The following is a 25,131-nucleotide window of genomic DNA, read 5'->3' as shown; positions in this document are numbered from 1 at the left end:
CACACACACTCACACACACACCCACCACACACACACCCACCACACACACACCCACCATACACACACACACACACACACACACACACACACACACACACACACACACATATACCATTGCTGACTCTCAACCCAACTCTACCATAATACATTCAGTCAAAACCGTTATACATTCAGTTAAAATCATGGGGGAGGAGGGAACACTAAAATATTCAATCCATTAAAATATTCAATCCATTAAAATATTCAATCCATTAAATTATTCAATCCATTAAAATATTCAATCCATTAAAAATTCACAAGAAAGCATTTTTAACATGGCAGCACTGATTCTGGCGAAAGGAAACTGCTAACACTGGGTGGCCGAGTGGTAACGCACTTGCGCTCGGAAGCGAGAGGTTGCGAGTTCGACCCTGGGTCAGGGCGTTAGCAATTTTCTCCCCCCTTTCCTAATCTAGGTGGTGGGTTCAAGTGCTAGTCTTTCGGATGAGACGAAAAACCGAGGTCCCTTCGTGTACACTACATTGGGGTGTGCACGTTAAAGATCCCACGATTGACAAAAGGGTCTTTCCTGGCAAAATTGTATAGGCATAGATAAAAATGTCCACCAAAATACCCGTGTGACTTGGAATAATAGGCCGTGAAAAGTAGGATATGCGCCGAAATGGCTGCGATCTGCTGGCCGATGTGAATGCGTGATGTATTGTGTAAAAAAAATTCCATCTCACACGGCATCAATAAATCCCTGCGCCTTGAATATGTGCGCGATATAAATTGCATAATTTTTTTTTTAAATAAAAAATCCCTGCGCTTAGAACTGTACCCACGGAATACGCGCGATATAAGCCTCATATTGATTGATTGATACAAACAAAGCCAAGGAAAAGACTCTTTTTGAGAAAATAAAAATAAAAGCAATAATCGCTTTCAATCCAAATGACGCAGAGCGCGAATGACAAGATTACAAAACAAGGGGACATAAGCGTAATAAACATAAACATTAAGTGACAGGTATTCGGAACCTATCTCCTGACACCTGAGAGAATAGATATGCCTTATAATAAACAAATGGCTTTCATCGTCAAAGATGAAAAAGTGATACCTGAGATCGGCTGCCGTTATCTATAGATGGAAAAGCCAAGACATAATTATGATACCTGATCGATAACTTTCCTTTTCCGCAAGATTTATAACTTGCACTGACCCAGGGTTAGGGCTGTTTCGGATTCGGTTACCACTCCTGTGGGTTAGTTTTTGTATGCAAATGTGAAAAGCAAGCGACTTTGTTTGTGTAATGTCTTTTCAAAATGTCAGGAGCAAAGCCAAGACATGACTATGGTACGTGATCGCGGATTTTTCAGTTTCCCCGTTTTTGTACGCAACAGAACGAAACCAGACCAGATATATATGTTGTACTGACCCACTATGTCGGATTGGCTTACTCTTAATGTAGTGCAGTTTGTATACACAAAATGTCAACGGCGTGTGAACTTTATTGAAATCCTTTCAGACGACCGAACGAAAGTTCTAAACAAATTGCTCTCAAAGTACGCACTACCTACATTTATGTAATTCTAAATTGTGCTCCACCTGTGACCTCCCTTTCTGTAACCAGTTTTTGGTAAACTCACGTTTTCAAATGAACACTAGTATTTAGCATGTGTGCTATCTTTTGCTAACAGAAATATGTACTATATGGTCACGCTATGTTCAAAAGGGTTTGCTGATTGTATGTTCAAAAGGGTTTGCTGATTGTGTGTTCAAAAGGGTTTGCTGATTGTATGTTCAAAAGGGTTTGTTGATTGTGTGTTCAAAAGGGTTTGCTGATTGTGTGTTCAAAAGGGATTGCTGATTGTGTGTTCAAAAGGGATTGCTGATTGTGTGTTCAAAAGGGATTGCTGATTGTGTGTTCAAAAGGGTTTGCTGATTGTATGTTCAAAAAGGTTTGCTGATTGTCTGTTTAAAAGAGTTTGCTGATTGTTCAAAAGGGATTGCTGATTGTGTGTTCAAAAGGGATTGCTGATTGTCTGTTTAAAAGAGTTTGCTGATTGTGCGTTCAAAAGGGTGTGCTGATTGTGTGTTCAAAAGGGTGTGCTGATTGTGTGTTCAAAAGAGTTTGCTGATTGTGTGTTCAAAAGGGTTTGCTGATTGTGTGTTCAAAAGGGTTTGTTGATTGTGTGTTCAAAAGGGATTGTTAATTGTGTGTTCAAAAGGGTTTGCTGATTGTGTGTTCAAAAGGGTTTGTTGATTGTATGTTCAAAAGGGTTTGTTGATTGTATGTTCAAAAGGGTTTGCTGATTGTATGTTCAAAAGAGTTTGTTGATTGTGTGTTCAAAAGGGTTTGCTGATTGTGTGTTCAAAAGAGTTTGCTGATTGTGTGTTCAAAAGAGTTTGTTGATTGTGTGTTCAAAAGGATTTGTTGATTGTATGTTCAAAAGGGTTTGCTGATTGTATGTTCAAAAGGGTTTGCTGATTGTATGTTCAAAAGTTTAGAGTTTTAAAACGTCTTTCTGAGAGGTTATAAAGACGATTTCCTCCCCGCGAATAGTATCCAGGAAACAAGTGACACATGACTGTATCAAGACTTTTTCATGGAATAAGAACTGTACATTCTTACAATTTGACTTGCACGAAATAAAGAAGCTTGGCTGCGGGAATTGTTTTGCAGAATGAATAAATGTGTATGATTGTCTGTCTGTCTGTCTGTCTGTCTGTCTGTCTGTCTGTCTGTCCGTCTCTCTCTCTCTATCTCTCTCTCTTTCTCTCTCTCTCTCGCTCTTCCTTCCCATCTCTCTCTCTCTCACTCTCTCTCTCTCTCTCTCTCTCTCTCTCTCTCTCTTCCTTCCCATCTCTCTCTCTCTCTCTCCCCCCCTCTCTCTCTCTCTCTCTCTCTCTCTCTCTCTCTCTCTCTCTCTCTCTCTCTCTCTCTCTCTCTCTCTCTCTCTCTCTCTTAGAGTTTTTATTTTGGTATGCATTCGAGAGGAAGGAGTTGTTTAGCGCACGCACAAATTGTGATGAACTTGTATCCAGCTATCGAAGGAAAGGACGGTATACCTTCAATTCCTAAGGTCAATGACAGCGTCCTTAATGGTAGTCGTGATGGGCTTTTAGTCAATGAATTTATTTTCAGTTAATTTTCACGTTTCTTTAAATAATGCAAAGATCACCGTTAAGGGTGGCATTTACGATGTCTGATGAACACGAGAGGAGGTTATAAACGTAAACTACGTCCGATTAAGCGCTCTTATCGGTCTGATATAAGGCACACAACTTTCCAAAGAGCGTCCGTTTCTCCGCCAAGATGGCGGTCGTGTTAGCCTACTTCCCGGAAGGAAAAACGCCTTAAACTGGATAGTTTAATCACGGGCTGACAGTTCGGTGTTCAGTTCAGTTAGCAGGGCGTTGCAAGCTATAACCTTAATTTGAGATTTCTGTTCACACACAAGTGCAAAATACTGGAATGCTTATTCGATGACCGGTACCATAACCTCATAGGTCACCGTGTCTGTCTGTCTGTCTGTCTGTCTGTCTGTCTGTCTGTCTTTGTCTCTCTGTCTCTGTCTCTGTCTGTCTCTCTCTGGCTCTGTCTGTCTCTGTCTCTCTGTCTCTCGTTCTAGTTGCATTACAATTTACTTTTTTTGTTGTGTCCAAATGTACGTCGTAACTTTTAGCAGGGAGTGATTGTAGGACTAGGCGTCAGCCTAAAATCTTTATCCTTGAGTAATACATTTCGTTCGTTGCGTTCGTTCGTTCGTCCGTTCACTCTCTCTGTCTCTCTCTGTCTCTTTCTCTCTCTCTGTCTCTGTCTCTCTCTCTTTCTCTCTCTCTCTCTCTCTCTCTCTCTCTCTCTCTCTCTCTCTCTCTCTCTCTCTCTCTGATTTTATGAATAACCACATATGTATGCTCTTCATGCCTCATCTTCATCATCATCATCATCATCATCATCATCATCATCATCATCATCATCATCATCATCGTCATCATCATCATCGTCATCTTTATCATCACGTGCTGAAGTTTTCTGACCTCCTTTTGTTGGTAAACTTTTTAACTTTTTAAGTTTTAATTTTTCAATTTCATCATTGTGTGTCTGTGCGTCCCAAGGACAGATTGTAAGAAAAGGCGTAGCCTTAAATCTTAATCCTTGTTAAATAAAGTTCAATTCAATTCAATTTAATTCAATTTAATTCTCTCTCTCTCTCTCTCTCTCTCTCTCTCTCTCTCTCTCTCTCTCTCTCTCTCTCTCTCTCTCTCTCTCTCTCTCTCTCTCTCTCTCTCTCTCTCTCTCTCTCTCTCTCTCTCTCTCTCTCTCTCTCTCTCTCTCTCTCTCTCTCTCTCTCTCTCTCTCTCTCTCTCTCTCTCTCTCTCTCTGCTTCACAAACGAGCCAGATCTTAGCGGCGCTATCATTTTCGGCCTCGGCAAACAGGGAGCATCCGTGTGCTTGATGGATCATCCCGCCCACTGAAAGACCGGAAAAACGCTAATTACGCCGGAAGATGCGCACCGTGCTCTCCGCGCATATTGACCTCATTTTCGTAGTCGTCGGGCCGGATCATGTGAAGTTTCAGCTGGAGGTCTATACCGAAAAAGAAATGAAGACAAAAAAAGAAAGAGAGCTACAAAGAGGAGGATATTTTCACGAACTCCTCCTCCATATTATATTCGACCATTCACTCAGACCCCCCACAACATTTCCTTTTAGGGAGATTAGCGAGCCAAAAACCAATCTGTCAGTCAGTAACCTGTACAGCAATGCAAGCTTAGATATTGAACCCATTTCGACAGGCGCAGTGGCCCAGTGGATAAAACATCGGCTTCCTAATCGAAAGGTCGTGAGTTCAAATCCGAACCGCGGCCGCCTGGTGGGTTAAGGGTGGAGATTTTACCGATATCCCCGGTCAACTTATGTGCAGACCTGCTAGTGCATTATCCCCCTTCGTGGGTACATGCAAGCAAAAAACAACAAGTCGCGTAAGGCGAAATTACTACATTTAGTCAAGCTGTGGAACTCACAGAATGAAACTGAACGAAGTCCGCCGCTAGTGCAAAAGACAGTGAAAGTGACGAGCCTGTTTGGTGCGGTAGCGGTTGCGCTGCGCTGCATAGCACGCTTAATTTACTGTACCTCTCTTCGTTTTAACTTTCTGAGCGTGTTTTTAATCCAAACATATCATATCTATATGTTTTTGGAATCAGGAACCGACAAGGAATAAGATGAAATTGTTTTTGAAACGATTTCGGAAATTTAATTTTAATCATAATTTTTATATTTTTAATTTTCAGAGCTTGTTTTTAATCCGAATAGAACATATTTCTATGATTTTGGAATCAGAACATGATAACAAATAAAATAAAAGTAATTTTGGATCGTTTTATAAAACAATAAGTTTAATTACAATTTTCAGGATTTTTAATGACCAAAGTCATTAATTAATTTTTAAGCCTCCATGCTGAAATGCAATACCGAAGTCCGGCCTTTGTCGAAAATTGCTTGGCTAAAATGTCAATCAATTTGAGTGAAAAATGAAGGTGTGACAGTGCCGCCTAAACTTTTACAAAAAGCCAGATATGACGTCATAAAAGACATTTATCGAACAAAAGAAAAATATGGCTGGGGATATCATACCCAGAAACTCTCATGTAAAATGTCATAAAGATCGGTCCAGTAGTTTACTCTGAATCGCTCTACACACACACACGCACGCACACACACACACACACACACACACACACACACTGACACACAAACACATACACACACACACACACACACATCATCATCATCATCATCATCATCATCATCATCATCATCATCATCATCATCATCATCATCATCATCATCATCATCGTCATCGTCGTCGTCGTCGTCGTCGTCGTCGTGAATTGCTCTGAAACTAAATGGTTTTAAGTGCATAATAATATTCTCCACAGCGATCTGTCATTCAGTGCGGGTGCTTTGTAGGATAATATGTGAATGTCTCAGTCAAACTACTTCATCAGTGATCAGCTAGATACGCAGTTGAAAAGTAGCGCCGTGAAAGCAATAGTCTGAAAGCCGCTAGACGGACGGTACTATCTATCATGTATCCATACACCATGCGTCCACTTGATCACAACGCCCATTCTCACCACTGTCCTTCCACGGTTATTATGGAAATGTCAACTGTGAAAATGATAGTAGACTCATGACTTTTGACTATATACTGATCGCGCTAACCATTTACTACACCGGTATTTGGTTACATACACGAAACATATCTGGTTTGGGCAGAAACCGGCCATTCCCGCAGCAGTCCAAGAAAGAGAAAGCAAGTAATGACTTCACTGTGATTATTGGAGAAATGTTTGTCAAAGTTCAACACTTAACCGTTGACTACGTTCTTATCATTACCTTGATTTTTCGCGTAACTAATGACCATTGAAAACATCTTTCACATTCTTGAAAAATGCGCGCTTCTTTAAATCCACAGCGAGAGGAGCTACCCGGCTGTGTTCACTTCCATCGGGTGTGCAAGAGCTCAGACCGGATGACCACTTCCATTGGCGACAGCAATCCACTCCAGCTTGGGACAGTGTGGACACAGAGTCTAAAGCTGAAGTCTTGTGGACTCTCCAACAGATCAATCAAATCTGCGGGCAGTTTACATAAGCTAAACGCCGGACAGATCAGCTGGAGGGAGAATTTCGGCAACGCTGAGAAGAGTCAGCTTTGTGGGTCTGGAACTACACTGCCCGCAAGGAGGTGTCTCCAACTTTGAAACGACACCTGTACGTACGATTCACATAATTTGGCAAAACAAGTTTCTGGAGATAGACTTAAAGAAATCTCAGAAAGACTGTTTGATTTCAACGAAATAACAGCAGAACATTATCGCTTACTGGCTTCGTACCTCTATTTGTGCGTAGTATTTTCTTTGTTTCAATGAAGAACGGAAACCCATCAAACTGAGCCACACCAAAACTGGACATAGCATACATAAACATCAACGCAGGCTTCCTATCATCTAATGATGTCGCGGATCGTGGTTTTGAGCTTTCGGTATATTTCCCCGGTGATATATAATAATAATAATTGTCAGTAAGTACTGGTGTCACATGACTGATGTGAACCAGTTGATTGGCTAATGGCGATGCGCTAAAACTGTTAGCGCACTCTTGGAGTGCGCTAACTTTTCCACAGAGCGTATTCTTGCGCCCTTTGCCTAAGCAAGACTGTGCTCTCATCCTCAGAATTAATTAATGACATGTAGCTTATATTCTTCACAATACCAAATGACCATAAATTCCCTGCTTCTCAATTAAAGCAGAAGTGGGTTTTTTTCTGACAGATTGCATGTGCCTGTGCCAGTGCCAGTGATCTAAAAAAATAGAAGCCGCTGTGTTTCATCTAATTTTCGCCGACTTGCATAGATTCTTCTCATATGCCTTGTTAGTGGCATGTAGCTTATCATCCACATTACCAAATGATGAGTTAGTATACAATTCCCAGCGGCTAACAAAAAACACAAGTGTTATTCCGATAACGTACCAGCTAGACCAGTTTGGAAGACTGACTCGATCGACTCTGTAGCAGACAACACAGAAATACGACTACATCAGTTCAGTAAATGAATGGTTTCAGAATTATTATTTCAAAGCAAGAACAATCGTAATCGAAAACGTGTAAGGTTCAGAACGTTCTTACCATATATAAGATTTATTAGCAGCCTGCCTTATGCGTACAGACTCAGTGCAGACTGCAGTCGTTCCATTGCCCAGGTTGGCAGGTAGCCTAGCAGACGACATTAACCCCGCTCAGCAAATTAACATGTTGGGCAAATGTGAACGAAAAAACGATGGGGATATAATACGTGTAGGGTTCAGAGCATTCTTACCGTTCATATTTAGTATCAGACTCCCCGATGAGTGAAGATAGAACACGAGAAATATGCCACATTTGTTTTGAAAATGTGCGAACCGTCGAGTCCCGCTTTGAGTCAATTCAAGGGGAGTCACTCCGCATAGTCAATCCGTCGAAGCTCGACTGGAGGTTTCGAATCGCAAATAATGAAGAGCCTTTCTCCGAGTTCAAATGAGGTCTCTCTGAAAGATCATCACTGTTCAGATTAACGCTACACTGGAATTTACCAACAGAAATTAAAATGCGTGTGACGAAAGCACGACACACTTGAGACACCCCACACAAAAGTAGATCTTTACTGTGCACGACCTGACCACACAGTTATGCCTATTCAAATGCGCATTGCAAAATGTGCGTTAGGAATCTTCTTTTTTCTATGGCGGTACTGACAATATCGTTATTGAAACAATCCCAGTGCACTAAGGGATTTATAGAGCAAATCTCGAAAATAATTATTGAACTCAGCGCTATGCGCTTCGTTCAATAATGAATTTTCTCGATTTGCTCTATAAATCCCTTAGTGCACTGGGATGTCTCAATAACTTAAATAATAATGATAATAATAATAATAATAATAATAACGGGCATTTATAAAGCGCCTTATCAGAAGTTCAAAGCGCGTGACAACAATACATGTATACAAAAATCATACAATCACTGTCAGATTCAAACAACACATCATGTTGTGTGAGTGTGATAAGGTGATAATGTGATATAATTTTTAAACAGGCAATGCATTGCTTCTATTTGGAGGCTTATTTTAGTAAGTGTGTGGGTACAATGTTTGCGTGTAACGATATGATGTGAATATGCGATGTGAATGTTACTACATGCATGGTTGATTGATTGATTAATTGATTGATTTTACAGACACACAGTCAAGCTTGTAATTTCTCTTTTAGAGATGAATAAAGATTATTGTATTGTATTGTATTGTATTGCACATCTCACATCCCCAGACTCTATACTAAGGAACTATCCGTAATGTTGTTGGAACAAGTGAGTTTTCAAATTGGACTTAAAAGATGAAATGGACGGAAAGTGACGTAATTGAAAGGGGATCGGGAGTGAATTCCTTTCTGTGTTAGAGTGCTGTCACTGCGACTGCAGGAGACGATTATGGACAGAGACAACCAGTTAGTGAATGACTCAATTCCCGCGAGGATACATTAGACTCAATACCCATGTTACTATTAAGAGTCGAGACTGAAGTTCTGAGTGACTATCAGTATTTAAAAAAAAGTTTGTTTTGCTTTGAAATTTACGGAAACGCTCGAACTTCTCAATGCAGCGACGACTCAGTTCTGAGTGACTGAAGGATAGAAAATGTTTGTTTCGCTTTGACATTTACGGAAACGATCAAACTCCTTAATGCATCGACTGAGATAAACATATGGAGACAGAAACAGCCACAAAGTGTGTTCTCCAATCCGCACTATACTCTCACCAAATTGCATCTTGAAGACGGTGCACGCTCGAAAAATGTATCTTTTAAATGAATATGCCATTTGTTCCATGCAGCCAAATGACCTCTTAAACGCCTCTGATTAAAACGCGGCTTAAAATAAACTAAACAATTGGGGTGCACATGCTCAATCTGCTCTATTCTTGCCTGCCAATGACTTCGTTCCATGCTGCCAAATGACCTATCACACGACCAAAATGCCACTGATTAAAACGCAGCTTAAAAAAAACCAACGATGTGCGGCATGCTCTTCCTGCTCTATTCTTGCCTGCTAATGCCTTCGTCCTCAGCTGTGAAATACGAGATCTCAAGCCAGAGATCCCTATACTCTGTCAAAGCAGGGCGTACGCAGAAAATCCAAATCTTGACAGCCGCCAAACTAGGGACACGATTGATGAGCCAATGCACGTGTTGCAGTAAGAGCAAGTTGAGCCGCCTATTCACGTCTCATCGTTAGAAGCTTGGCATTGAAAAGTGCCCACACACACGCCATTGTCCGAAAGTTTGAATACGGCAACGCCTAGTATAAACTCTGTACTAGCCATTATGACCTTGGATTTTCCATAGACGAATCCGACAACAACTCTGTCGGGTTTATATGGATTGTGAAAGGGTGAATGCGCTTTCTTGTTTTACTCGGACAAACATTGAAGGGGCCAATCACTAGCGAGGAGTGTGTCAAAAACACGCAGACAAAGGAAAAACAAGGGTATTCACTCTTTCACACCCCATACAAACCCGACGGAGTTATTTCTGAAAATGGTCTATTGCATCTTTCTATAATGTATCTGCTAAGCATTATCTCAACAAACTAAATCGGCTCGCTACTATTGTTTCGACGGAGAAGCTAGATTCAATCTTCTGATTAATTGCTGGTCCTGAACAGATTTTTGCGCCGTAAGATGCCGTATGAACACAAGTCTGAGTTGGTCCTAAACAAGCCTCAGTTTATTCGTGTTTTATTCTCATATGCAAAAACATGGACAAGAACGTAGAACATTATTATCAAAAAAAGAAAAAAAGAAATGTAAGTTAACGGAAACGTATCATTTTTGACGAAACATTTCTTGTCTTTTTTTGTTAATTCTGGATTTTATAACGTTAGCAATCTGCCTGTGCTTGTAGAAGTCAGTAGTTCGTCCAAACTCATGTATCATTTTGTTCGCATGACACATGGACTGCAGGATGTATTGCTGAATCTGGTCCTTTACAAATTGCCCACTACATCTTGGTCGAAGGTAACACATAGAGGAATGCTACTACACAAACACTGGGGCTCCGATCGGTCACTCTACAGTTACTAGGCCAGCATGACAATTTCCACTCAGAAATGAAGGATAGCCCTCAGAGTAATGGACTCTAAAGTTGGCAGTGGTAAGCGCATCGGGCTGCGGATCGGGAGGTCGTCGGTTTGAATCCCAACAGAGTTATGTCGGTCTTTCGGGCTACGGCCGGCTCCTTCCCAGAGTGGAAGTGCTGTGGTTCTTATAGGAAGGCTGGGACCAAACAGCCGAGTGCCATTCACTTCACGAATGCGACTTTTGAGGGTGCCCAGTTTGCGCTTATATTAGCAACTACTTGGCCAATACCGCAGGTGCAGCATGTTTCGGACCTGGTTGTCGTCAGAATATATTTTGACAGTAAGCTTAGAGTAATGCCTGTCACGATGTCTCAACCCGTAATGGAAATCCATAGAATCATCATTGTCTTCATCCCCAACTTATTAAACATCGAAAATAATTTAAAAAAACTCTGTCAGCTCTTAAGAAGAGTTGGGACAGCAAAAATCAAAGAAGAAAAAAAAAGCTGGCTTTGTGCCGGTCCTCTGTACCGCAGCAGCAGCAGTATCCATCTCTGTACTTGATTTAATCTTTCTTAACTACATTTACTGCTGCTAATGTTTACCGGTAAAACTTCAGCTTAACTGTTCCACATCGGAATTGTTTTCCCCGACATGATGTCTCTGCAAGGACAAAGGTTTCATCTGCAACAATAGCGTGGTGCATTTCGTTGAGGAATCCGGTAGCGCTTTTCAAGACGGAACTGACGACAAACCTGTTGTAGCAATCCTCGGCAGAACGAGTCAAAGACAATGCACACCTCAACAATGATGTAGTTTAGCATGATCGACAGTTAGGACAGACAGGTGGGAAGACAGGTGGGAAGACAGGTGGGAAGACAGGTGGGAAGACAGGTGGGAAGACAGGTGGGAAGACAGAAAGGCACGCAGGGAGTCAAACAGACAAACAGACGGAGAGAGAGAGAGAGAGAGAGAGAGAGAGAGAGAGAGAGAGAGAGAGAGACAGAGAGACAGAGAGATAGAGACAGACAGACAGACAGACAGACAGACAGACAGGCAGGCAGGTAGGCAGGCAGGCAGGCAGACAGACAGAAGGATCGACAAAAAGACACACTGACACACAGATATAACTGTGTCACTGATCGGTTTTTGAATGAATGAATTGGAAGAATGGCAGTGATTGAACAAACGAGCCCCAAAACAACCCAACAGAGTCAGCAGCAATCTGTCTTCGTAAATTTTTTTTAAAAAAGCAACATTAGAAGCTCCGATAAAACTATCGTATTATGTCCTTGTCATGTTTGAAATGCAGAAATTTGTCGGTCATCATATTTCTGGCATCCATCGCTCATTCTATGGACAAGGTCATGGTACCTCATTGCTGGACCTGGTTGCCTGGCCGGGTCCTATTACAAGCCTCTCGTGCAAGAAATCCATCATGGACAGCAGCAGCGCGGGCAGAACGCGAAGGGGCCGTTCTTATATCACATACACAAGTCAGACCTTTCCAGTCGCATCCCGATCATGGATGTTGCTAAAATTTGCTAAAATTCCGATCATGAAATCGCCGAAATGATCATCTGCAATGTTTGAAAGCAAGGCAAGGCAAGGCAACATTTATTTCACAAACCCCTATGGTTACATGAATTTGAAAAACTACAATAAAAACTACAAAAAACCAATGTAATAATAGCACACAACACTTCGTAATCAATGATCAATTAAGTAGATGTGCAACGCCAAGGCACTGCATACCCCAGCGAAAGACAAACCTCTCTCTCTCTCTCTCTCTCTCTCTCTCTCTCTCTCTCTCTCTCTCTCTCTCTCTCTCTCTCTCTCTCTCTCTCTCTCTCTCTCTCTCTCTCTCTCTCTCTCTCTCTCAAACACACACACACACGAACACACACACACACCCAAGTTACACACGTACACACTCACTCACACGCACTCACTCACTCTCTCACACACACTTCACTGTACACACAAAACACACCCCCATACGCACATATAGACAGACGGACATACACACTTTTACAAACAAACACACATACACACACACATACACTTACGCACACGCACAAACACACCCACCCACTCTCTCTCTCTCTCTCTCTCTCTCTCTATCTCTCTCTCTCTTTCTCTCTCTCTTTATCTCTTATACAAACAGACACACACCCACACAAACACACACACACACACACACACATGTACATACGCACGCATGTACGCACGCACACACCCACAGACACACAGACACACACACACACACACATTGACTCACACAAATCTCATACACACAATACACACACTCATACGCACATACACGGTTGGCCTAGTGGTAAGGCGTCCGCCCTGTGATCGGGAGGTCGTGGGTTAGAACCCAGGCCGGGTCATACCTAAGACTTTAAAATTGGCAATCTAGTGGGTGCTCCGCCTGGCGGCTGGCATTATGGGGTTAGTGCATGCTAGGACTGGTTGGTCCGGTGTCAGAATAATGTGACTGGGTGAGACATGAAGCCTGTGCTGCGACTTCTGCCTTTTGTGTGGCGCACGTTATATCTCAAAGCAGCACCGCCCTGATATCTATGGAAACAAACAAACAAATACGCACATAGACAGACGGACACACACACCTTTACAAACAAACACATATGCACACTCATACACACACAAACATACACACAAACTCATGCACACACACATTCACACACACACACACACACTCCGGTTGGTCCGGTGTCAGAATAATGTGACTGGGTGAGACATGAAGCCTGTGCTGCGACTTCTGTCTTGTGTGTGGCGCACGTTATATGTCAAAGCAGCACCGCCCTGATATGGCCCTTCGTGGTCGGCTGGGCGTTAAGCAAACAAACAAACAAACACCCACACACACACACACACACACACACACTGTACATACGCACGCACACACACGCACACGCACACACACACACACACACACATTGACTGACACAAATCTCATACACACATAACACACACTTATACGCACATAGACCGGCACGGTTGGCCTAGTGGTAAGGCGTCCGCCCCGTGATCGGGAGGTCGTGGGTTCGAACCCCGGCCGGGTCATACCTAAGACTTTAAAATTGGCAATCTAGTGGCTGCTCCGCCTGGCGTCTGGCATTATGGGGTTAGTGCTAGGACTGGTTGGTCCGGTGTCAGAATAATGTGACTGGGTGAGACATGAAGCCTGTGCTGCGACTTCTGTCTTGTGTGTGGCGCACGCTATAGGCTATGTCAAAGCAGCACCGCCCTGATATGGCCCTTCGTGGTCGGCTGGGCGTTGAGCAAACAAACAAACAAATACGCACATAGACAGTCGGACACACACACCTTTACAAACAAACACATACACACTCATACACACACAAACATACACACAAACTCATGCACACACACATTCACACCTACACACACACACTCTCTCTCTCTCTCTCTCAAACACACACACACACACACACACACACACACACACCAAGTCACACACACACACACACACACACACTCACTCACACGCACTCACTCACTCTCTAACAAAAAACTTCATACACACAAAACACACACCCATACGCACATATGGACAGACGGACATGCACACCTTTACAAACAAACACACATACACGCATACACATAAACTTATGCCCACACACACACTTACACACACACGAGTACAGACTCATGCACGCGTGCGCATGCACACACACACACACACACACACATACACACACACCACACACATACGAGTACAGACTCAAGCACGCGTGCGCGCGAACACACACACACACACACACACACACACACACACACACACACACACACACACACAGTAACACTAACACATGTGCACAAAATGAACACAAACACACACACTGCGCGAGAGAGAAAGACTACAGGGAGGCATGACGTCATGATGCATTAATTGACGTCAAAGACTTTCGACTGTGATGTATTCTTCTTACGCGAGCTTTATCCATAGACTTGGAAACTACGGAATTTCTACCCGGCCTGGGGTGGCGTTTGCTGAAAAAATGGGGGCGCCTATTTTACCCACCGTATTTTTGTTAGTATGGTCCCCATTTTTGGTGAACTTCCATCTCCAACTGTAGCACGTAGCCGGGCACAACGAATCCTTCTTTATCATGTATTATTCGGTGTGCACATTTCTCAAATCGATTACAGTATAGCGTTCACGGGATACCTCCAGCTTCGCTGGGATAATCAAACAGGATTAATAACTTATTGGTTTTATCACAAATGTGTTAACAGGAAAGATCTTTAGTTAAAAAAAAAAAAGACGCGCACAGTTATTTTCGAAATTTATAGTCGTCCTTGGCGTTCTTTTTTTACCACAGTGAATAAAAGTTCGGCAGATCTGCCTGAGTGACGGCAAAGTGTTCGGCGAATTGAAAGAATGTGTTGCACGTTGCGTTTTGCCCTGTCGAAAATTGACGAAACCAGCCTACTGCTGGCGAATGAGACATCCACGTTAGGCATATTTGGTTCAAAATATCAGCGTTATTGAAGCGTACCACACAAAGCAACAACCAACTTGTCCTCAATCGACCACTGCAGCTATCCCTGATGACGTTACCTCACAAGCTGTACCTAACAGCTCAGATGAGGCATCCGACAGAGTTTACATTTCACTGAAGGGCAGAGAGAATAGCACTAATTTCATTTGGCCAATTTGGTATAGGTGTTGCGTCTACATTTGGCTCTGTTTGGTCAAAACAGGACCGTGCTGTAACGCAAGCTCACTAAGAATCGCCAGTCATCATGGAACCTACAGCAATTTAGCCTTCAATGTCTTGGATGTATACATAACAAGAGGCGAAGCCTTCAAGGCTCACGTAAGAAATCGACAAACAGTAACACAAACTCAATCACTCCGTCACACACACACACACACACACACACACACACACACACACACACACACACACACACACACACACACACACACACACACACAGTAAGCATAGGTGAAACTGTGCAAGAAAGCGAGACCCTGGATCTGCCAAGTAGTCTCGGCCCGCTCACAATAACAAAGACCGAGACTTTTAGTAATTCCTTTGCGTGACGTCTAACCCTCTTACGTCATAATGTGACGTCTTCAAATAGTTTCTATCACACACGTCAAACACTTTTGACCGAGACTGACGTAATCCATAGACTCGGAAATGTTAAAGTTTCTATCACACACACACACACACACACACACACACGCACGCACAGACAGACAAAGTTTATCATCGCATAGGCTACACTTACGTGAGCCAAAAACTGGTTCGTGTGTGCGTGGAAGTCTGTCTGATTGGTTGTCTACGTGTGTGCGTGCGTGCTTGTATATACGTGGGTGTACGGTTTTTTTACGTGTGTGTTTGTCTAAGTGCGTGTACACTCGTGTTTGGAAATGCATCTCTTTCAAGTCAAAGGATGGTCGGGGGCGGAGGGGGACGGAAAAGCGCTATGCAAACTTCTGTGTGAGAGAGACAGAGAAAGAAAACGTAAGCTTTACGCCTTCGCGACACCCTACTTCTGTGTGTCTCTCTGTGTCCTTTTATCTTGTGTCCGCGATTGAAAAAGCAGGCCGAAACTCGCCGGTGTCCAAATTAGCAGACACAGACAGAGACAATGCTCAGCAATTACTTCCTTCCTGTTTCCTTTCTATTCTCCATCTTCCTGCTGCAAGAGAGCCACCCATTTTCTTCTTTGTTCGAGCGAGTCGTACAGAAACGTATTAGTCTTTGCCTTTCTCCTCTCTAGAACACCAGGACAGTCTATTTCCAGTCTTGTTTCGGAAGTCTGCTCAGACAACTCGACAGCGAACGTGCCCGTTTCTAGATCGGTGTGTCTAGCTCGGTTATTCTCTTGACTTTGAGTGCTTTGTGGAGAGGTGCACCTGCCTGGTTGAACGTTTTGTGTATAGTCCAGCAGCACTTGCCCAACACATTCTGATAAGCATCGCTCCACGGCCATTGCCAGTTGTCTCTCTGACCAGACGCTATAGTCCTACGCGAATCTATCAAAACAAGAATACAGAGTTATCTCCCATATGTTTTTCGCGAGCACTGATCTAAACTTGAGATCAGTGTTCGCGAGACAAAAATGATTGCAGATTGGCCGACTTCGACAGTGATCTCCGTTCTGTTCTTCACAGTTATGATAAATACATCGTTCTAAGGTCAAAACAAGCCGAAATTTTGGGACTGCTGCCGGAAGGAGACCGTAATAATCACTGTCAACTGGTTACAGAAAAAATCGTCTGCTCCAGTGAGCGCCGAAACCAAACGTTTGATTATCACGTGACACTTTTGCCATATTTAGAGTAGTTTGCACAGTAGATACAGCCGCGAAAAATAGCTCGCTTGAAACTGTCTTACATATCAATTCTTTTGTAATTTAAAAATTACACAACACCTCGAAAAATCATTATTGACGATCGCGAATCTGCTTACATCCATAACACATTACGAAAAGATCTAAATATGTAAAAAATCGATTTCCTCCCCAGACAAGGAAAACCAAGGCATCCTGTCAGGGAGAGAATGAGCCGAACTCATTTTGACCTGAGTTCAGGATGTTGTCCAACACTGGTCCAAAAGTGTAAATTAAACCAATCTTTATTTTTTTTAAAGTAAATCCGCATTTTGTAACCTGAATATTGAGTGACAGCGTTCTTACGTACTCCTGGATCAGCATACCTTGGTTTCCTTAGTTCTGTGTTCTTTATAGAGCGGTGCACCTGCCTTGTGAAATATTTTGGTTTTAGTCAAGCGGCTGTACATGTTGAACAAATGTGCTCAAACAGTGTTAAAGGCGTATTTAATACGATATGTTATCCTACATACATCTTGTCACACCGTCCGTGTATATAATGCAAGGGAAGTCGGGTCAAACTACAGTCTGGCAGGGACCTCATATTAAGTAATCGTCAACTGTATGTAAAGCTCATCTAAACCAATGTTATTCTCAAAACACTTTGTTGTTTCCTTTGGAAGAATATCATGAATAAACATGTGGATCAGAAAAGAGTCTTGGCATCCCCTACCAAGCGAAAACCACTTGGCTTGCTCTGTTTTTTGTAGGAAAGAAAGCGTCGTTTGGGACCACTTAACTGGACACAATCGAGTTTCTGCTAACCCTTGGCACCATCAAAAATACATTTCTTAAGATAATGATCGAAATTTTTATGCCACGCAAACAGAAAACAAATCTTTGCGAAGATTGTCCAACAATTTTCTGCGAAAACAAATCTTTGCAAAGATGGGCCAACAACTTCTGCGAAAACAAATATTTTTGTGCGTTGCCGTTTGTGCTTCCCGAGTCGAATAAATCTTTAAATTTCACGAAACATGGAAATGTGCGATCCACTCAGCACCTCAGTGGCCCGTCATGCAACCTTGTCCTTTTGTGTGTCCGATTATTTTCTGACTGTCCAATTTTTGTGAATGTCTTGTTATTTTGTGTTTGTCCGATTGTATTGTCACTGTTCGATTCTTTCGTGATTATCCGATTCGTTTGTGTCAGTTAGATAATATTAGTTTGTATAATTCTTTTGTGACTGTCCGATTCTTTTGCAATCGTTATCATGCACACCTTTGCACATGGTGCATGCTTTCATGAGAACAGGGAATGGAGAAGGGGGCAAACAGAGTTAAAGTGAGGATTAGGGAGAGGGAAAGAGATTGTGTGTGAGAGACAAGACAAGACAAACAAATCTTTTAATATCGAGGGAAATAGATAAGCAAGAATATTGCTTTTTTACATCCAGCCCTCGCCCTAATATAGGGTCAACAAGAACAGAAAACAATATAATCAAAGAACTATCACATCAAACTTAATACATTATAACTGTATATACAGATACAAATTTAAAAAATAAATTGTCATGCTGCATTTTAAGTACAATTTCCAAGTGTCAATTTTTAACATAACTTAATTTAGATCTGCATATTATTATAATTTTGTTTAACATGCACATACATTTTAAATGAATTGATGAACCATTCAGCACATGTTTAGTTGCATTATGTGCGACATATAATTTTTTTTGAAGCTGTCTGTGTTTGTTTTATGCTTAAGAAAAATAGGCAGTGAGTTCCATAGGAGAGAGAGAGAGAGAGAGAGAGAGAGAGAGAGAGAGAGAGAGAGAGAGAGAGAGAGAGAGAGAGAGAGAGAGAGAGAGAGTGTGAGGAGTAGGGAGAGGGAAAGAGATTGTGTGTGTGTGTGTGTGAGAGAGAGAGAGAGAGAGAGAGAGAGAGAGAGAGAGAGAGAGAGAGAGAGAGAGAGAGAGAGAGAGAGAGAGTGTGTGAGGAGTAGGGAGAGGGAAAGAGATTGTGTGTGTGTGTGTGTGAGAGAGAGAGAGAGAGAGAGAGAGAGAGAGAGAGAGAGAGAGAGAGAGAGAGAGAGAGAGAGAGAGAGAGAGAGAGTGAGGAGTAGGGAGAGGGAAAGAGATTGTGTGTGTGTGAGAGAGAGAGAGAAGAGAGAGAGAGAGAGAGAGAGAGTAAGAGAGAGTGTGAGGAGTAGGGAGAGGGAAAAAGATTGTGTGAGTGAGAGAGAGAGAGAGAAAGAGAGAGAGAGAGAGAGAGAGAGAGAGAGAGTGAGAGTGAGAGAGAGTGTGAGGGGTGTAGGGAGAGGAAAAGAGATTGTGTGAGAGAGAGAGAAAGAGAGAGAGAGAGAGAGAGAGAGAGAGAGAGAGAGAGAGAGAGAGAGAGAGAGAGAGGGGGGGGGGGGGGCAGAGCGAGGCAGAGAGATAAGAGGGCCCCAAAGGGGGGGTATCATCACGATCACGGGAAGGGAAATTTTCGCTTTCACGATCACAGTTACCTTGATTTTTGTTTTCACGATCACGAACACCAGTGGCAAATCACGGTCACGGTAAAAGTTGCATGTACAGAAAGCACGTGTCAAAGTAAACACAACCACACAGTAATTCGCTCCTCTGGATCTATTGTTTATTCAACACAAAGTGACAACTGTTGCACTTTTTTATAATTATTTTTTGAATTCTCTTTCATACACACATAGAAATACATATCATGATTTGTAATCAGTAACAAGAATGTTGTTTTCATTGGGTTTTTTTTTCTCTCTCTCTCTCTCTCTCTCTCTCGTTCTCTCTCTCTCTCTCTCTCTCTCTCTCTCTCTCTCTCTCTCTCTCTCTCTCTCTCTCTCTCTCCACTCACACACATTCAACTCCCACACCCTCACTCACACACATGAATATATATACTTGCACAATTTCACATTTCCAGAGCTAAATCTTGTAAACCCATTTTCTCAAAAACTATTGGGTGGATTGAAATTAAAGTACATGTATGTGTGATGGGTTCTTTATTTTCAACTTTGCCGTACAATTTGAAGTACACCATCGCCTGGTTCCATGGCCTTGAATAAAAAACAGGAATGCTACAGGTCAAAAACGGTTTTACCTGAAAGAAGCGCGCAGTACCAGTAGCGAAGCCACAAGCCTGAGCCTGCGAAGCAGGCGAGCCAACTAGGGGGATCCGGGGGCATGCCCCCCCGGAAATGTTTTCAAAAAACGGTTAAAATCTGTGCAATCTGGTGCATTCTGGGCATCATTTTAGGGGTTGTAATAGTGTTGTGATCTTGTTAAAAATCCCATTTTAGCCTCCCCCCACCACCATTCAACACACCTCCAAACTGGTGAAAACAACACTACTGTGCGCTGGCTTCATTGAGACCGGCGCCCGGTCGCGTTGCGCGATATTCACACGGATCGTTTTTGCGGAAATTTTTCAACTTCACCGGAAAAAATTTGACTTTACCGGATTTTGAAAACGGCTTTATCGGATTTCCGGCAATTACCGGAAAAGTAGCATGCCTGACAAAATCCCCAACGAACATGACTTTGATCGTCTTTGACATGAGGATCAAGTGACCCAAACTGGCGCGTCTCCCCGCCATTGTTTCTGAATTTAACCCATTGTTGATATTAAAGTTTACAGGCGCTAAAATAAATCCAAGCTTAATGCAAAGAAGCGACAATTAGAATCTATGCCAAGCGTGTCCACGTTGCTGGGATGAAAAACACATTTCTAGTTTCGGTTTTGGCTAAACGCAGACTCGATCTCGAGCCAGTCGAGGTCACACTGAGCGAGTGACAGCCGGACGTGGCAATGTCGACAATGTCAATGATCTCACTCAAACTCAAAGATCTTGAACAAATTTCAAGATCTTTGCCTACATTCAGAACAGTCATAGAGCAACATAGATCAACATACCTTGATATTTCGTCTTCAGAAAGACCGACCCGTAGCCTGACCTTTCCACCAAGGAAGGCATTCTCGCCGCCTGCTTTGGTCTGGCTTGAATCCACAAAATATAACAGAAGTTCGATGACAGTACCGCTGCACGCCATTTTTGATCTTCGAATTCGAATTGCACTCAAAACTTTTGCACGAAGCCCTTCCATTGGATGAAGTTTGGCAGACTTTTGCAATTTGCCTTCTGATTGGATCTCTTTTTGTCAGTGGGTAATTGGTTCTTTTAAAGGGAAGCAATCGCTCTCAAAATCATATTTCTGAATGTGTTGTTGCTTCCCTTCAATCGGGGTTGGCTCCTTACCGAATAGACTAGAGGATCATAGAGTGTAATACAGCTGTGAAAAATGTACGTTGAAAATAAAATGCTTTGCAATAATGCCCATCACGATCACGAAAACAAATGACGATCACGATCACGAGACTTGATTTTTTTGTCATCACGGATCACGGGCAAAGTCCCATCACGATCACAGAAATGGAAATTTCGGCAATCACGGTCACAGAAAGGTCAAAAAACGCCAATCACGATCACGGTTTTAAACCCTTTGGGGCCCTCAGATAAGATAAGATGAGATATATAGACAGACAGACAGAAAGACAGACAGACAGAGGCAGAGTGTGGGAGCTGCTGAAACACACGCTCCAAACGCTGAGCTTGGTATGAATGACTGTGCCACCGCGCATGTGTTTTGCATGCAAATGTAGTAGAAGAAACACGCACACATATTAACGCCAACTTCAGTTAAGACTCGTGTATACACTGGAAAGGTACAACGGGAAACAGCGGCTGAAAATCAAAGTACGAAACAGCGGAAAGGAGTTCGCTACAGACAGTCTTTGTGTATACGAAACTGCGATAAATCTTTTGTTAATGGGCAGTACAGTTTCACGAGGGCAGTTGAGCCTGTCAGGATTGTCTGCTCTTGCAGCTGTTCGACTCGATTTAACTCTGATCAAATACAAAAAGGGAAATGAGCAATCTAAAAAGGGACAAAAGAATGTCAGTGAGAGCAGCTTGGAACCAGTCGTCTGGCACTGAACGGAAGAGAAGGTTTGAATGAACAAGTGAATGCCATCCTCATTAAATCTTAAAGGCACACTCCTTCCTGCGTTAACGCTTCGGCTCGACGTCACAGATCTCGTCAGGATTTTTCTCGGGAAAAGGCCATTCTGCCACTTGGACACATACCAAACATTAACAGCTAACTGCCTTATATGCAGAGTGGGAATCTGATTTAAAAAAAAGTAAATACAAATTAAATTGAATTAAGAAGTAATTTATCAAAAATCCCGGACAGACCCGAGGGAGTAAGACTATCTGCTGTTACAAGATACAAGATACAAGATACAAGATATTTATTCACCAATTTTGCAAAAGGATTTCATCTTGGCACGGCACGGTAAAAATAAAATAAAAACCAACCAGACACATATGCAGACACACATCACCATGCATGCATACATACGTACATTACACTGCCATGCACACACAGACACAACTCACACCGGAAGGGCTGTGCATTTGTTTTTAACTCTGCACTGTGTACTGACAGTGATTCTATCGCGTTCTCCCTGGGCTTTACTCTGGTCTCTTTCCTCGTGGGACTCGACGGAAAACCAATTAGTAAGCGATGCAAAGGGGAAAATTTAATATAGATGAGATAATCAAAAATGGTGACATTTTCTTGTCCATGTCACAAATAACATTACAAATAATTCTATTGTTGTCATTGTAGTGCATCTGTTTTCTTGATGATATTCTCATGGACTGGGTGGCCGAGTGGTAACGCACTTGCGCTCGGAAGCGAGAGGTTGAGAGTTTGACCCTGAGTCAGGGCGTTAGCAATTTTCTCCCCCCTTTCCTAACATAGGTGGTGGGTTCAAGTGCTAGTTTTTCGGATGAGACGAAAAACCGAGGTCCCTTCGTGTACACTACATTGGGGTGTGCACCTTAAAGATCCCACGATTGACAAAAGGGTCTTTCCTGGCAAAATTGTATAGGCATAGATAAAAATGTCCACCAAAATACTCGTGTGACTTGGAATAATAGGCCGTGAAAAGTAGGATATGCGCCGAAATGGCTGCGATCTGCTGGCCGATGTGAATGCGTGATGTATTGTGTTAAAAAAATCCATCTCACACGGCATAAATAAATCCCTGCGCCTTGAATATGTGCGCGATATAAATTGCATACAATTTTTTTTAAATAATAATAAAAATCCCTGCGCTTAGAACTGTACCCACGGAATACGCGCGATATAAGCCTCATATATTGATCAACACTTTAAAATTGCTTGTCAAATGGTATTGAAGAGCATTCTGATAACCATCGGTCCACGCTATCGCTCAGTGGTCTCTCTGACAGGATGAATAATTACTACGCGCATTAAAGGGAAATCTATCAAAACAAGAAAACAGAGTTATCTCCCATATGTTTTTTGCTAATGTTTCTGATAACAGACGAAAGACGAACGTGATTGTAGAATGGCCGACTTCGACAGTGATCTCCGTTCTGTTCTTCACAATTATGATAAAGACATCGTTCTAAGGTCAAAACAAGTCGAAATGTTGAGACTGCTGTGGGAAGGAGACCGTGATATTGTTGCATCACTCCCAACTAGTTACGGAAAAAGTGTCGTCTGCTTCGCAGCCAAAGTTGATTATCACGTGACACGTACCTTTGCCATATTTAGAGTTGTTTGCACAGTAAATACACCCGCGAAAGATAGCTCGCTTGAAACTGTCTTACATATCAATTCCTTTGTAATTTAAAAATTACACAACACCATGAAAAATCATTATCGACGATCGCGAATCTGCTTTTATCAATAATACATTACGAAAAGCTCTAAATATGTAAAAAAAAAAAAAATCGATTTCCTCTCCAGAGAAGGAAAACAAAGGCATCCTGTCAGGGATAAATGAGACCCGAAGGGAAGTAACTCATTTTGACCTGAATTCCGGATGATCGAAAAGCACAAAACATTTATTTGATGGGTATTTCAACAAAGAGGATTTTTTTTGTAACTGTCTGAAATAGGAGGAGGTGTTGGGAGAAAGGCAAGAGGAGGACGAGGAAGAGGAAGAGGAAGAGGAAGGTTGGAGAGGAGGATGAGAAGAGGTCGACAGCAAGAACAAGGAAAAACAAGTTTGAGGAAAATGAACTGAGACGAACAAGAAAATCCCGGCGCATTTCAATCAGAGAGGTCAACTTAGTTTCAGTAAACCAGTCGCAAACATATTTTTCATGACATCTGTAATACTCTCTGGACTTCACTCCAGACGCTGCTCTCTCAGCCTGGACATTCTTACTGGCCCCTTAAGAACATTTCACATCTTTCAAACTCTTTGCCGTTTCGATGTAAAGATTGTATGTCCTATGGAATCGCCATATCTCTGGCGAGTGCGTTTCTAGATGGATGGATAGCTGGGTCAATGTACATCTTGAATACATGTTATAAAAAACGCTCGCGCTGGACCCGAGTACTCTTCAGATTGGCTCGCTCCCCCAGTATGAAAGTTTTTGTCTTGTGCACGTTTAAGACCAAGTGATTGATCTGTTTGAATTACAGGCATTCCCTTTGCTATATGAATACATTGCATGCGAGCCAAGGATGTGCGTGGTGACTGGTCTTTCTCTTTTATTTGTAATTTGATCACAGTGAAAATGCACACACACACATTCACACACACACACACACACACACACACACACACACACACACACACACACTCTCTCTCCCTCTCTCTCTTCCTCTCTATCTCTCTCTTTTACACACACACACACACACACACACATACACACACACCCACACACACACACACACACACACACACGAGTACAGACTCATGCACGCGCACACACACACACTCTCTCCCTCACTCCCTCTCTCTCTTCGTCTCTATCTCTCTCTTTTACACACACACACACACACACACACACACACACACACACACACACACACACACACACACACACGAGTACAGACTCATGCACGCGCACGCACACACATACACACACACACACACACACACACACACACACACAGTAACACTAACACATGTGCACAAAATGAACACACACACACACCGCGCGAGAGAAAAAGACGTCAACGACTTTTGACCGTGACGTAATCTTTTTATGACGCTATGTTTCTC

The sequence above is a fragment of the Littorina saxatilis genome, linkage group LG5 (assembly GCF_037325665.1).
Source record: "Littorina saxatilis isolate snail1 linkage group LG5, US_GU_Lsax_2.0, whole genome shotgun sequence".
NCBI lineage: Eukaryota > Metazoa > Mollusca > Gastropoda > Littorinimorpha > Littorinidae > Littorina > Littorina saxatilis.
This window is presented reverse-complemented; position numbering follows the sequence as displayed.